The sequence below is a fragment of the Pan troglodytes genome, chromosome 13 (assembly GCF_028858775.2).
Source record: "Pan troglodytes isolate AG18354 chromosome 13, NHGRI_mPanTro3-v2.0_pri, whole genome shotgun sequence".
NCBI lineage: Eukaryota > Metazoa > Chordata > Mammalia > Primates > Hominidae > Pan > Pan troglodytes.
The window spans coordinates 32,063,790-32,078,354 of NC_072411.2; the positions used below are offsets into that span (position 1 = coordinate 32,063,790).

Consider the following 14,565-nt stretch of genomic DNA (forward strand, 5'->3'; position numbering starts at 1 on the left):
CTCCAGCTGTCTCTCCCAGTGGGTATACGAATTTGCATTCTCACCAGTAGTATGTAGGAATTCCTCTGTCTGCAAATCTACACTGCCCTTATCTTCACAAAGTTTTATTGCTGTTCCTGGTCATACTAGTTCTCTGGGGAGTTTGGCAGTATCTGAGTGTGGTTGGGATTTACATTTGGGGGATGATTACTGATGTAGAGAAACTTTTCTATTACCTGAGAGTCTGTTTCAGGTTTTTTCAGAAATGCCTGTGCCAGTCTTTTGGGCATTTTTAGTGTGTGTATTGGTGTTTGTCCACTTAGGACCATTAGTTTCTTGAATATGTTAGATAAGAAGCCCTTCCAGATCCACAGTTTTCCATAATTTTCTTCTAGTCTGCAAGATGCCTTTTATTTGGGTTCACTATTTTCACTCCAGTGTTGAAGCTGTGTGAAGCTCTGAAGTTGTCCTTAGTCTCACATGGTCACATTAGGTTTTCTTAGCGGTGATTTCTGTGTCTCTTTGAGAAGAAAAGCGAGATGGTGAAGCCATTGTATGGTCTATGGGTATTTGATTCCTATGTGTTTTCTGTTTGTGGCTTAGGTTCAGAGGTTCAAGTTTCCCCACAGTAGACATACACCCTATGCGTTTTCCTTGGAGATTTTGGTTTCAGGATTGAACTTAAGATGTTCAGTAGATTTTGTGTCGCTTTTTGTGTCTTGGGTAAAGGAAGGGCCTGATCCTTTGCACGTGACCCCCCCAGTTCCCTCAACCATTGTGCCTTTGGTGTGCTTTTGGGAGAAAAGCAAGAATCCCATGGGTTCAGCATTTGTCATTGTGGGTTGATTATTTGGCTCCTTCATTGTGTCCATTCGGTTATCTTTCTGTGTTCATGCCATAATGGATGGATTGGGCCACTGTAGGCTCTTTGTTTTGTGTGTTTTCTTTTATTTTCTTCCTTTTTTTCTATTTCTGTTTCCAAAGCTGGGTTTTCTAAAATGATAGCTACTTTTATTGTGATCGAGTGGTATGCCTGCCGGTTCATTTCACTACATGGCTATACAGTAGAATTTTGATGCTTGGGGTCCTAATGTACCTGTCACCCAGGTGGTGAACACAGCACCAGTTGGGTCTTTCTTCCTCCAAGGCTCCCTGTCTCCCTCCTTTTTCTGTCTGGAAGTACCCAACGTCTGTTGATTTCATCGTTATGTTGATGTGTATTGGGTATTGGGCTCCCACTTATAAATGAGAACCTGCAGTGTTTGGTCTTCTGTTCTTGCCTCAGTTGCTTAGCAGAGTGGCCTCCAGTTCCACCCATGTTCCTACCGAGGGCATGATTTTGTTTCTGTGTTTGATTTTCCTTAGTGGCTTTTTAGCATTCTGTAATGTATAGGAACCACGTTTTTAAAAATCCAGTTTTCTGTTGGTGGGCATCTAGGTAAGTTCCACATCTTTATTCCTGTCAGTAACACTCCCGTGGACATGTGAGTGTCTGTGTGTTTTTGAGAGACGCATGTATTTTTCCCGTGGGTAGATGCTCGGGGTGGGATTGCTGTGTCAAAGCGTAGCTCTGCTTTCTATCCCTTTTTTTTTTTTTCCCAGAAATCTTCAGACTGGTTTCCACAGTTTGAGATCAGTTTGCATTATCTCCAAGAGAATAGCCATGTTTGCTTTTCTCTGCTGCCACACCAGCATGTTATGTTTTGACTTAGGACAAATGGCCACTCTGACCAGCGTGTGATGGCACTGGTACCTCATCTCTGATGATTAGTGATGTTGAGCGTTTCCTATGCCTGTTGGAATGGCAATCCCTTGGAAATGTCTTCTCAGTTACTACCCATATGTATGTTGCTCAGGCCACTGTGTGGCCCCAGCACTGTTGGTTTCCATTGGGACTTGGGGATTGTTTGTCATTGTTAGCCAGGACAAATGTTACACTGCTGTTCCTACAGTGAGTAGTGGGAGTGGGGTATGGGGACATATGCTTATGCCCACAGTTGTATCAGAAATCCCACTGCCTTAAGACAGTGTCACGGGAACCCAGTCCCAGCCTTGCAGCACTGGGTAGCCCTGTGGTATTTTGACTTTGGGTGTGTCTGCATTGTTGAAGTCACTCAGCACGTTGCCATGCGTTTATCCACTTAGGTCAATGTTAAGGGAAGTTCATCACCTCTGCTTCATCAGTAACTGATGTCTGGTGCATCAGCTGAATGCATTTCAGGCTTTTAAGCAGTTCCCCCGGATCTATGGGTAAAAAAGCTTTTCACCATGCCCACCTCCTCAGTGAGTGACCAACGTCTCATTGTTAGTGCATCTGATGCACAGAGTTTAGTGGTCTGAGGGAGGTCAGTCGCCAAGCAGAGATTGAAATCACATTTGTATTTACATTATTACTTTTCTACATCTTGGTTTCTTGCAGGGTTTCACACTATTTAGTCTGGACTGAATCCTTGAATTACTTTACTTTGTCTACCAAGGCTTTCAAAGAACTTGATAAACTTGTTCTAATTAGCCAACATATTCATCCATGATGTCCGTATACCAGGTCTAAAAATAAAACATTTCTTAATGCACACAAGGCATGGAAGACAATCTACACATTTTCAAGTGTAGACTTTGCTTGTGACTCTTTTGTGAAGAATAGTCATTGTTACTTTAGGAAAACCCTGAGTCTATCCAACTCTTGTTAGAATTGGATAAGTGTAAAAACCTACAATAGAATGCAAGTGTGAGAGCCAAATCCTCTGGTAAAATAAACTCATATTATTCTTTATATATGTCTGGTCATTGTATTAATAAAATCAGTTGTTTTGGCTGAAACACATGGTTGGCCTTTACAATAGATGTGAAAATGGGCTTATAGATCATTGCTCTTTATTGTGAATATTAGGTTGTATTTATTGCCAAACTCTTTCAACAGCTTCTAAGGAGTGAATTTTCAGTGCATTGTTGTTGTTCAAGTACAAGCAGCCACTTCAGTTTTACCACATTCATCTTCCACACACTGATGAACCATATGGAGACAGCAGGAACTTCAGTAGAACCAGAGGGAGTAGTTAGGACAGACATTCTGATTCATTCATTCTGATTCTCACTATTGTCAGTGAGTAAAGTTCATTGAATTTTTCTTCTGATGAATAAAACGGACAATTTTCTCAGTGCATTGGCTTACTTTTGGAAGAGCAGCCCAAAAGACTTTACTACTGATTAGTAAAGTCTAAACTGCTTTCTGTGTATTTTTTTAATTCAACTTTTATTTTAGATTGAATAAAAATGTGCAGGTTTATTGTGTGATACTGAGTTTTGGGGTATGATTGAAGCCATCACTAAGGTAGTGAGCATCTCACTTTCTCCTTCTCTTCACTCTGTTACAGAGAACAGACCCTCCCAGTCTTCAGTGCATTCTAAATACTGGCTAATTCTGGCCAATGGAAGGCATCTGTGGAAGAAAAAAGCCTCAGGTCATGTGCTATCTGTCTTTATTCACTGTGACATATTAGGTAATGGTCACAGCCACTCACCATGGCCCCAGTTTTTAATAACATGACCCTGCTTTTGTGTTCCAGTGACTTCTGTTGTTTTCCCAGTCCTAAGTATGATAGAAACTTCCCGCTGCTGCTAATCTCTGGGATCCATTTAAAATCCTTCCATCACATGAATACTATGCTGTGTACTAAATTTTTCCATAATTAAATACTTAGAATTATTTTTGCCTACTTATTTTGCCCCTTAGTGATATGTTTTAAAAACACTTATAATGTGTCACAGTATATTTAGGAAATGTAGGGAATGACATTTTTACTTTTTTTAGCATTTACACTAGCATTTATGGAACAATGCTATCTAAAGTATTTTTAGTAATTTAAACGTTATATAACATATGCTTTTGATTCCTTTGTTTCTATGTAAATAAATATACTTGAGATATTCAGTAAATAATATTGAATACGTTTCATTTATATAAGATTATGATTATTCTTTTTAAACAATACATATTTGCTTGTTGGCTTTATGATAACTTAGAAATAATATTCTGGATTAACTGACTCATGAGAGAGTTCGTGCAACTATAATGTTTCCAAATTTACTTGATTTTCAAGACTTACACTAGAACTGTGAGAACAAGGTACTAAATAAGCATATGTATTAATATCACCTTTGGTCTACTCTTGGGTAGCCCCAATTGTAGTGTAGGAATTAACATATTTTTTCCTACTAAAAGTATTGGATTTGTTTTGAGATACCACGGTTTAAAATCATTGACATACAAAGTTTAAAAATTGTTAGATTAAAATTTTTTAATGCATTTGAAGTGATTTTATAGAAAAATAATTATCTAACCTGGTTTGCATTGATTGGTTGTTTTCTTGGATAAGAACTAGATGAAGAGAAAGGGAGAGCAGTGATAAATGTCCAGGTTTTCAAGGTGAAAGTAACAATCAGTGTATTACAACAGATGGATGTGGTGTCAAATTACAAATGTTGAAAATGTTATATGTAATCATCTAGCCAGAGTAATTATACAAGGCAAAGAACTGAAAGGCATCCAAATAGGAAAGAGACTGGAGTGCAGTGGCACCATCTCAGCTCACTGCAACATCCGCCTCCCGGGTTCAAGTGATTCTTCTGCCTCAGCTTCCCAAGTAGCTGGGACTACAGGCACGTGCCACCACGCCTGGCTAATTTTTGTAATTTTTTAGTAGAGACGGGGTTTCACCATATTGGCCAGGCTCATCTTGAACTCCTGACCTCGTGATCCACCTGCCTTGGCCTCCCAAAGTGCTGGGATTACAGGCATAAGCCACCGCACCCAGCCAACATAGAAATAATCTTAAATACTCCATCAAAAAAAAAGTTAAAGCCGATAAACACATTCAATAAAGTTGAGAGTTACAAAATTAACATACAAATAGTATTCTTGTTTCTATACACCAATGACAAACTATTAACACAAACGATAAAGTGATTCCATTTATAATAGCATCATAACACATATATAAGAAAATAGACTTGAGTGATTTTAATGATGTGAAATATTAGTATACTGAAAATTTATAGCACTGTTGAAAGAAATTGAAAGTGACATAATTAGAAAAACATCCCATATTTATGGATTCGAAAAAATTAATATTGTCAAAATTTCAATGCCACCCAAAGCAATCTAGAGATGAAATGCAACCACTATCAAAATCCAGTGCCATTCTTCACAGAAATAGAAAAATTAGTCCTAAAATCAGAATGGAACCACAAAAGCTGCTGAAAAACCAGAGCAATCTTGAGCAAAAAGAACAAAGCCAGAGGCATCAGACTACTTGATTTCAAATGATATTAAAAAGTTGTAATTAAAACAGCACAGCACTGGCATAAAAAGAGACACCTAGACCAGTGTGATAGAATATAGAACTTATAAATAAATTCACGTGGCTGTGGCCAATTGATTTTTGATAAAAGGACAAAGAATACACAATGGGGAAAGAAAATTCTCTTCAATAAATAATGTAGAGAAAAACTGACTATTCTCACATACAAGAAGAATAAAATTGGATCGTTATTTCACTCTTTATACCAACATCAAATAGCAGTGGATGAAAGACTTAAATATAAACCTGAAACCGTAAAACCGCTACAAGCAAAGATAGGAGAAAAGCATATGACAATGGCCTGAGCTATGGTTTTCTGCAGATGACCCCAAAAGTAAAGGCAACAGAAGCAAAAATACACAAACGAGATTCCATAAAACTAAGAAGCTTCTCTGCACAGCAAAAGAAACAGTAATAGAGTGAAGAGACAACCCACAAATGGGAAGAGAATATTTTTAAGCCATACATCAGGTAAGGGGTTGATATCAGTAATATGTAAGGAACTTAATCCAGAAATGAGAAAACAAGCTTACTAAAAAATAAGCAAAGGATTGAATAGACATGTTCTAAAAACAGACGTACAAAAGGCCAGATTTTTATCAAAAAGGTTGATAAAAAATCAACATTCCTAATTATCAGAGAAATACAAGTCAAAACCATGAAGATATTACCTCACAGATGTTACTGAGGCTATTATAAAAAAGATGTGGCCGGGCATGGTGGCTCCCACCTGAAATCCCAGCACTTTGGGAGTCCGAGGCAGGTGGATCACCTGAGGTCAGGAGTTCGAGACCAGCCTGGCCAACATGGTGAATCCCCATCTCTACTAAAAATACAAAAAATTAGCTGGACGTGGTGGCACGCACCTGTAATTCCAGCTACTCTGGAGGCTGAAGCAGAAGAATCGCTTGAACCTGGGAGGTAGAGGTTGCAGTGAGCCAAGATCGCACCACTGCACTCCAGCCTGCATGACAGAGCAAGACTCTATCTCAATAAACAAATAAAAAAATGATGGAAGATAACTGTTGATTAGAATATGGAGAAAACCATTGTACACTGTTGGTGGGAATTGAAGTTAGTACCACCATCTTGGAAAATAGTATGAAGCTTTCTGAAGAAATTATAAATATATTTACATTATGATTCATCAATGCCTCTTCTGGATATATGTCTAAAGAAATTAAAATCAGTATGTCAAAGAGACATCTGCAATTTCATGTTCATTGCAGCATTATTCATAACAGCTATGATTTAGAAACAACCTAAGTGTTTATCAACTGAAGAATGTATAAAAAATATGTGAAAAATTGAAACCCTTATACACAGCTGATGAGACTTTAAAGCAGTCTGGCAGTTCTTCAAAAGGATAAATACAGAATTACCACATGACTCAGTAAATTAACTCCTATGTATACACCACAAAGAAATTAAAACAAATGCCTACATAAAAAGTAGCATACAAATATTTGTAGCAATAAGAAGTAGGAAATAACAGCAATGTCCATGAATTGCGGAGTGGATTAATAAAATGTGGTCTGTCCATAAAATATAATAGTATTTGGCAATAAAAAAGGAAAAAGGTATTAATACATGCTCCAAAAAGGATGAACATTGAAAACAGAAGTGAAAGCAGTGAGTCACACATAACTATATATTATTATGATTCCATTTACATGAGATGTCCAGAATAGGCAAATCCTTAGTTAGGAAGTAGATGGATGGTTGCCTAGGGCTGGGAGGGGTTTAAAGGAAGAGTGGGGAAAATGGGGAAAGATTGCTAATGGGTGCAAGGTTTCTTTTAAGGAGCATAAAAATGTTCTAAAATTATATTGTGATTGTTTATCCACCTAGTTAATACTCTAAAAAATTAAAGTTTACACTTTAAAGGAGTGAATTAAATAATATATAAATTATATCTCAATGAGCCTGTGAAAAATAAAAAAAATGTGATATGCTTACATAGATATACAAAAACTTCTGTTTATTGTATTTTTTTATTTCCATAGGTTTTTGGGGAACAGGCGGTGTTTGATTATATGAGTAAGTTCTTTAGAGGTGGTTAGTGAGATTTTGGTGCACCCAACACCTGAGCAGAATACGCCGTATCCAATTTGTAGTCTTTTATTCCTCACCCACCTCCCACCCTTTCCCCCAAGTCCCCAAAGTCCATTGTAGTAGTCTAATGCCTTTGCATCCTCATAGCTTAGCTCCCACTTGCGGGTGAGAGCATACTGTGTTTGATTTTCCATTCTTAAGTTACTTAGAATAGTAGTCTCCGATCTCATTTTGCTGTGAATGCCATTGTTTTTTTCCTTTTTATGGCTTAATGGTATTCCATGGTGGGTGGGTAGGGGTGTGTGTGTGTGTATTCTGTCTATAATATATATCATAATATCTTAATCTCATTGATGGGCATTTGGGCTGGTTACATATTTTTGCAGTTGTGAATTGTGCTGCTGTAAACATGGGTGTACAAGTATCTTTTTCATATAATCACTTCTTTTCCTCTGGGTAGATACCCAGTAATGGAATTGCTGGATTAAATGGTAGTTCCACTTTCAGTTCTTTAAGAAATTTCCACGCAGTTTACCGTAGTGGTTGTACTAGTTTACATTCCCACCAGCGGTGTAAAAGTGTTATTTTTTCACCATATCCCCACCCACATGTATTATTTTTTGATGTTTTGATTATGGCCATTCTTGCCAGGAGTAAGGTGGCATGGCATTGTGGTTTCGATTTGCGTTTCCCTGATCATTAGTGATGATGAGCATTTTTTCATGTTTGTTGCCATTTTTATATCTTCTTTTGAGAATTGTCTATTTAAGTCCTTAGCCCATTATTTGAAGGGATTGGTTTTTTTTCTGCTGAGTTCTTTGTAGATTCTGGATATTAGTCCTTTGTCAGATGTATAGATTGTGAAGATTTTCTCCCATTCTGTGGGTTGTCTGTTTACTCTGCTAATTGTTTCTTTTGCTGTGCCGAAACTTTTTGGTTTAAGTCTTACCTGTTTATCTTCATTTTGTTGTCACACTTGCTTTTGGGTTCTTGGTCATGAAGTCTCTGCCTCAGCCAATGTGTAGAAGGATTTTTCCAATGTTATTTTCTAGAATTTTTATGGTTTCAAGTCTCAGCTTTAAGTCGACTTTTGTATAAGGTAAGAGATGGGGATCTAGTTTCATTTTTTGGCATGTGGCTTGCCAATTATCCAAGCACCATATGTTGGATAGGGTGTCCTTTCCCCACTTTATGTTTTTGTTTGCTTTGTCAAAGATCAGTTGACTGTAAGTATTTGGGTTTATTTCTGGGTTCTCTATTCTGTTTCATTGGTCTATGTGCCTATTTTTATACCAGTATTATGCTGTTTTGCTGACTATGGCCTTGTAGTATAGATTGAAGCCAGGTAATGTAATGCCTCCAGATTTGTTCTTTCTGCTTGGTCTTGCTTTGGCTATGTGGGCTCTTTTTTGGTTCCATATGAGTTTTCAAATTATCTTTTTTAGTTCTGTGAAGAATGATCATGATATTTTGATGGAAATTGCTTTGAATTTGTAAATTGCTTTTGGCATTAAGGTCATTTTTACAATATTGATTTTACCCATCCATGAGCATGAGAGGTGTTTCCATTTCTTTACGTCATCTGTGATTTCTTTCAGCAGTGTTTTGTAGTTTTCCTTGTAGAGGTCTTTTACTTCCTTGTTAGGTATATTCCTAAGTATTTTATTTTAGTTTTTTGCAGCTATTGTAAAAGGGGTTGAATTCTTGATCTGATTCTCAGCTTGCACATTGTTGGTGTATAGCAGGTCTTTTGATTTGGGTACATTAATTTTGTGTCCTGAATTTTTGCTGAAATTATTTATCAGTTTTAGGAGCTTTTTGGAGGAGTCTTTAGGGTTTTCTAGGCATACAATCATATCTTCAGCAAACAGAGACAATTTGACTTCCTCTTTACCGATCTGGATGCCCTTTATTTCCTTCTCTCGTTCGATTGCTCTGGCTGGGATTGTCAGTGCTATGTTGAATAGAAGTGGTGAGAGTGGGCATCCTTGTATTTATTGTTGCAGTTCTCAGAGCAAATGCTTCTAACTTTTCCCCATTTAGTATTATGTTGGCTGTGGGCTTGTCATAGATGGTTTTTATTACCTTAAGGCATGTCCCTTCCATGCATGTTTTGCTGAGGGTTTTAATTATAAACGGATGCTGGATTTTGTCAAATGGCTATTCTGTGTCTGTTGAGATGCTTATGTGACTTTGCTTTTAATTCTGTTTATGTGATTATCACATTTATTGACTTGCCTGTGTTAGACTGGAAGAGCTGGGGTGTTCTCAGGAGCCACCGTGTGCCGCGGCAGCTTCGGGATAACTTGAGGCTGCATCCTGGGGAAGAAACACCTCCTGTCCGTGGCGCTGACGGCTGAGGACAGAGCTTTGGTGTGGCTTCTCTGCGACTGGCTTCTTCAGGGAGTTCTTCCTTCATGGTGAGTACAGAAGCTTTCGTCTTCTGGAATGTTCTATGTATTCCTGCTGGGTTCTCCTTTTCTCTTTTCTCTCATTCCATCTTAGTATGAATTTTACAGTAGTACTCATTCCCTGAGGGCTTTCGAGGTTGGAAAGAGTAGGGGGCTTTAGGGCTGTTTCTGAGGGAGACTCCCCGTGTAGATGGAGAGAGAGGAAAGCTCTGGCTGTGGGAGGAAGGGGAAGCCCAGCCCAGGTGGGGTTTTGGGGCCAGGCTCCAGTTAGGCTGCCTTGCATCCACACCTCAGGTGGAAGGAAAGGATCCCAGCCACCTCTAGGGTTTGCTGATTTTTTAATTGTTTTTATTTTTTTGGAGATAGGGTCTGGCCCTGTTGCCCATGCTGGAGTGCAGTGTCAGATCTCAGCTCACTGCAACCTCCACTTTCTGGGCTCAAGGGATTCTCCAGCCTCAGCCTCCCCAGTAGCTGGGCCTGTGCCACCATGCCCAGCTATTTTTTTTTCTTTTTTTTTTTTTTTTTGTATTTTTGGTAGCCACGGGGTTTTGCCATGTTGCCCATTTTGAGCTCTCGAACTTCTGAGCTCAAAGCAATCCTCCTCCTTCGGCTTCCCTAAGTGCTGGGATTACAGGCGTGAACTACTGTGCCTGGTGTGCTGAAATGTGTTTTTCATGTATTTTTGGTAGAGACAGGGTTTCAACTATGTTGCCCAGGCTGGTCTCAAACTTCTGAGCTCAAAGCAATCCTGTCACCTTGGCTTCCCAAAGTGCTGGGATTACAGGCATGAACTACTGCACGTGGTCTACTGAATTTTTACATTTGTTTCCCAGCCGTCCGGACACGGGTCACTTTTCTCAACACCCCCCGCCCCTCACCCCCGCCCCGGCAGCGTCTGCCTAATTCTGTCCCTCTAGTCAGGGCCACCTGACTGGGGAAAGCTCCCTTCCGTGTGGTTTAATGTCTTCTTTGCAGAAATGTCTATTCAGGTTCCCTGCTCGGTTTTGGATGGATCATTTTAGTACTGTTAGTGTGTGGCATATTTTCTGTAACCACCCCTTAGGATATGTGATTCCTCAAAACGTTCTCCCAGCCTTTCTCTTTGGGCTCATTGTTTCCTTTTCCTTGCAAAAATTTTTCACTTTGATGTAGCCATGCATGTTTTTTTATGGCCAGGCATGATGGTTCATGCCTGTAATCCAAGCACTTTGGGAGGCCAAGGTGGGCAGATCACTTGAGCCAAAGAATTTGAGACCAGCCTAGGCAACATGGCAAAACTTCATCTCTACAAAAAATATGAAAAATTAGCCAGGCATGGTGGTGTGTGCCTGTAGTTCCTTCCAGCTATTCAGGAGGCAGAGGTAGGAGGATCACTTGTGCCGGAGAGGTCAAGGCTGCAGTGAGCCATGATCATGCCACTGCACTCCAGCCTGAGTGACAGAATCCCTGTCTCAAAAAATTTTCTTTAATCTCTTCAGTAACATTCATTTCAATGAGTGAAATGACATCTGAGTTTGGTTTTGAAGTACTTTTTTTGATGAATAGTGATGTTGGGGACCTTTTCTCTGACCTGTTAGTTTTATGTCATCTTTGCAGATATCTCTATTCAAGTTCTGTGCTCAATGTGAGTTTGGATATGTATTTTATGCTACTTAGTATTGCTTTTTTCTGTGTACATGTTTGGTAACAACAATTTATCACCTCTATGATTCCCTCAAATTTCCTAACAATTTTTTTTTGAGACAGAGTCTCATTCTCTTACCCAGGCTGGAGCACAGCCGCATATCAGGGATTGTGAGTCCTCCAACTTAGTTTCTATTTCTCAGGGTTCCTTAGACATTCAGGGCCATTTCCATGTGATCATTAGCATTGTGTATTCACATTTCTTAAATTTCTGTGCATGATAAAGTATACAATTAGAGAGTCTGCTGGGACTGTTTTTCCTCTGGGACATTTTGGTACATGGATGCTTTTAGTAATGATCAAATCAGGGTACTTGGCATATCTGTTGTCTCGTACAGGTATTATTTCTCTGTTGTGATAACATTCAAATTGCTCCCTTCCAGCTTTTTTGGAAAATGTACTATTTTGTTAACCAGAGTCACCCAGCCGTGGTATGGAACACAAGAATGTATTTGTCCCAACTAACTGCAACTTTGTTTCCATAACCAGTCCTTCCATCTCCTCCTTCCCCTCTCCTCCGAAAACCACTACTATACCTTTTACTTAATGAAGGCAAAGTTTTTGGATTCCATATAAGTGAGATGAATTTGCTTGTTTTTCTATGCCAGGCTTATTTTATTTAACAGTATATTTTTCAGGTTCATCCATATGGCTCCAAATGAAAATTATATTATTTTGTTAGGGATGAAGAGTATTACGTTGTGCAGATATACTGCAGTGTCTTCATCTCTTGATGTGTGGTTGGGTAGGTAGGTTGATTCCATATCTCCTATATTGTGAATAGCGATTCATAAAACATGGGAAGGCAGATAATTTTTTCGGAACCAGCTGCCTTTGCTTTAAATGCATACCCAGTGTGAGAAACTCCCAAGTTTTTTTCACAGTATATACACCAACTTACATCAACATCAATAGCATATACGAGTTTCCCTTTCTGTAAGTCTACACAGGTTGCTGCCATCCAAAATTTTTATTGCTGTTTTGGTAATACTCATTCTCAGTGGAGTTTGATGGCATCTGATATCGGAGTGTGATTCTGACTTACATGTTTGGAGTGATTAGTGATGTGAAGAATCTTTAGTTTCACCTGTGAATCAGTTTCATGTCCTTTGCAGAAGTGGTTGCGCAGGTCCGTTGCGTAGTTTTAGCTTGTGTATTTTTAAAAAATCTTTTCCCCACTTAGTAGCTTTAGTGCTTGAATATGTTAGATAGCAACCCCTTCCAAAATTACAATTTTCCACAGTTTTCCCCCAATCATCTTTTCCGCCAAGGTAGGATGCTTTCTCTTTGGGGTCATTGTTTTCTCCCCCATGTAGAAGCTCTAAAGCGTTGGTCTCACAGGTTTATATTTGCTTCTGTCAGCAGGGATTTCTGTGTCTCATGAGAGAGACAGAGAGAGAGAAAAAAAGAGATGGCAAAGTCATTGTATTTTCTATGGGTATTTTCACCCTAAGCGAGAACATGTGGTATTTGGCTTTCTATTCTTTCCTTAGTTTGCTTAGCATAGTGGCCTGCAGGTTCATCCTTCTTTCTGCTGAGAGCATGAATTTTTTTTTCAAGCTATGTAGGATTTTGTGGTATCTATGTACAACACTTTAAAACATCTAATCAACTGTTAAGGGGGGACATAGGTCGATGTTATTTTATATTTCCATGTGAATAGCACTTCCAAGAACATACCCATGCCTGTGTCATTTTGAAAGGAGGATTTATGATTTATTTTTCTTTGTCTAGATACCCAGTTATGCGATTGCTCATTTGGATGGTAGTTCTAAGTTCTTTGAGGAACCTCCAAACCATTTCTCATAGTGTGAGAACTAGTTTTCATTCCTACCAAGAGTGTAGCAGTGTTTGCTTTCCTCTGCTGCCTTGCCACCATGTAAATGCTTGGACTTAGGACAAATGGCCATTCTGACTGACTTGAGATGGTATCTCAGTGTGTGTGTGAGTTTCATTTCTCTGATGATGAGTGATGTTGATGTTTTTTTCTTGTCTATTGGTCACTTGTACGTCTTTTTTTTACAAGTATGTCTCCATGTCTTTTTGCCCATTGTTTGATTATTTGTTTTTCTGCCTCTTGATTTTTTTAAGGTCATGTTAGAATCTGGCTATTAGACCTTCTTCAGAAGCATAGCTTGGGAACATTTTCTCCCATCCTGTAGGCTATGTTTTTACTGTGTTGGTGATTTATTTTGCTATCTGGCAGTGTTTTAGTTTCTTAGGCCCAACTTGTCCATTTTGGTTTTTCTTGCTGTTGTTTTTAGGGACCAAGTCATCTAAATTCTTTACCAAAGCCTGTGTTGAGAAAGGTATTTCCTAGTTTTTCTTGTAGGACTTGTATAGTTTGCAGTCTTCTGCTGAAATCTTTCATTCACCTTGAGTTAGTTTTTGCATCTTGTGAGAGGTGAGGCTCCAGTGTTGTTCATCTGCAAGTGGCTAGACACTATCCCAGTGCCTTTCATCGCACAGTGAGCCCTTTCCACATCTGAATTTTGGTGTTTCAAAGGTCAGATGGTTGCAGGTATGTGAGTTGCTTCTGGGTTTCCTATTCTGTCTAGGTGGAGGTGGGTCTGTAGCTTTTCTGTGAAATTTGAAATTGGAGATCGTGGTCCATCTGACATCGTCTGGATCTCCCAGCATGGCTTTGGAGTTTCAGAGCATTTCGTGGTCCCATGGGAATTTTAGCATTCATTGTTTCTTCCCATTGCTTTCAAAAAACAAAATTGACCCATCCTAAAGGTGTACAAGTAGAGGGTAGAGTGGAATATTTGGATCCATGCATGCATCACATAGTGATGAAATCAGGGTACATAGTGTCGTTTTTTGCCTTGTAGAGTGTTCCTGTCTTTGAGTTGAGGAGAGCCAGAACCCTTCTGTCTGGCTGTCTTGAAAACTATCCTCTGGTAAAGTTTTCTCTACTCACCCTGCTGAGGATAGAATAGCAGGTTTCATTCCTCTTATGCAGCATGTCACTTTGTACCTGTTTCCTATCCCCACCCGTGCCCAGCCTTCTGTTCCAACCCTGGCAAGCACTGTGGTGTTTTATAGGTCTATGTGAGATTAAAGGGTCTTATATT

The 14,565-nt window shown here is 39.1% G+C and overlaps 1 protein-coding gene across 16 annotated transcripts in view; it reads left to right on the forward strand.

Moving 5' to 3' along the window:
- The window catches only part of LOC107973633 (POTE ankyrin domain family member G-like), a 75,131-nt gene that overhangs the window by 13,487 nt on the left and 47,079 nt on the right, over window positions 1-14,565 (forward strand). For 8 of the 16 annotated variants that reach the window (XM_063791077.1, XM_063791078.1, XM_063791073.1 and 5 more), the window contains one exon: window positions 9,642-9,814. The gene's annotated coding sequence lies outside the window, so the exon portion shown is untranslated. Of the gene's footprint in view, window positions 1-2,899; window positions 3,083-3,353; window positions 3,480-7,345; window positions 7,380-8,093; window positions 8,494-8,630; window positions 8,740-9,641; window positions 9,815-14,565 lie in introns of those variants that run through there. The other 8 variants (XM_063791086.1, XM_063791087.1, XM_063791075.1 and 5 more) reach the window with 7 other exon arrangements.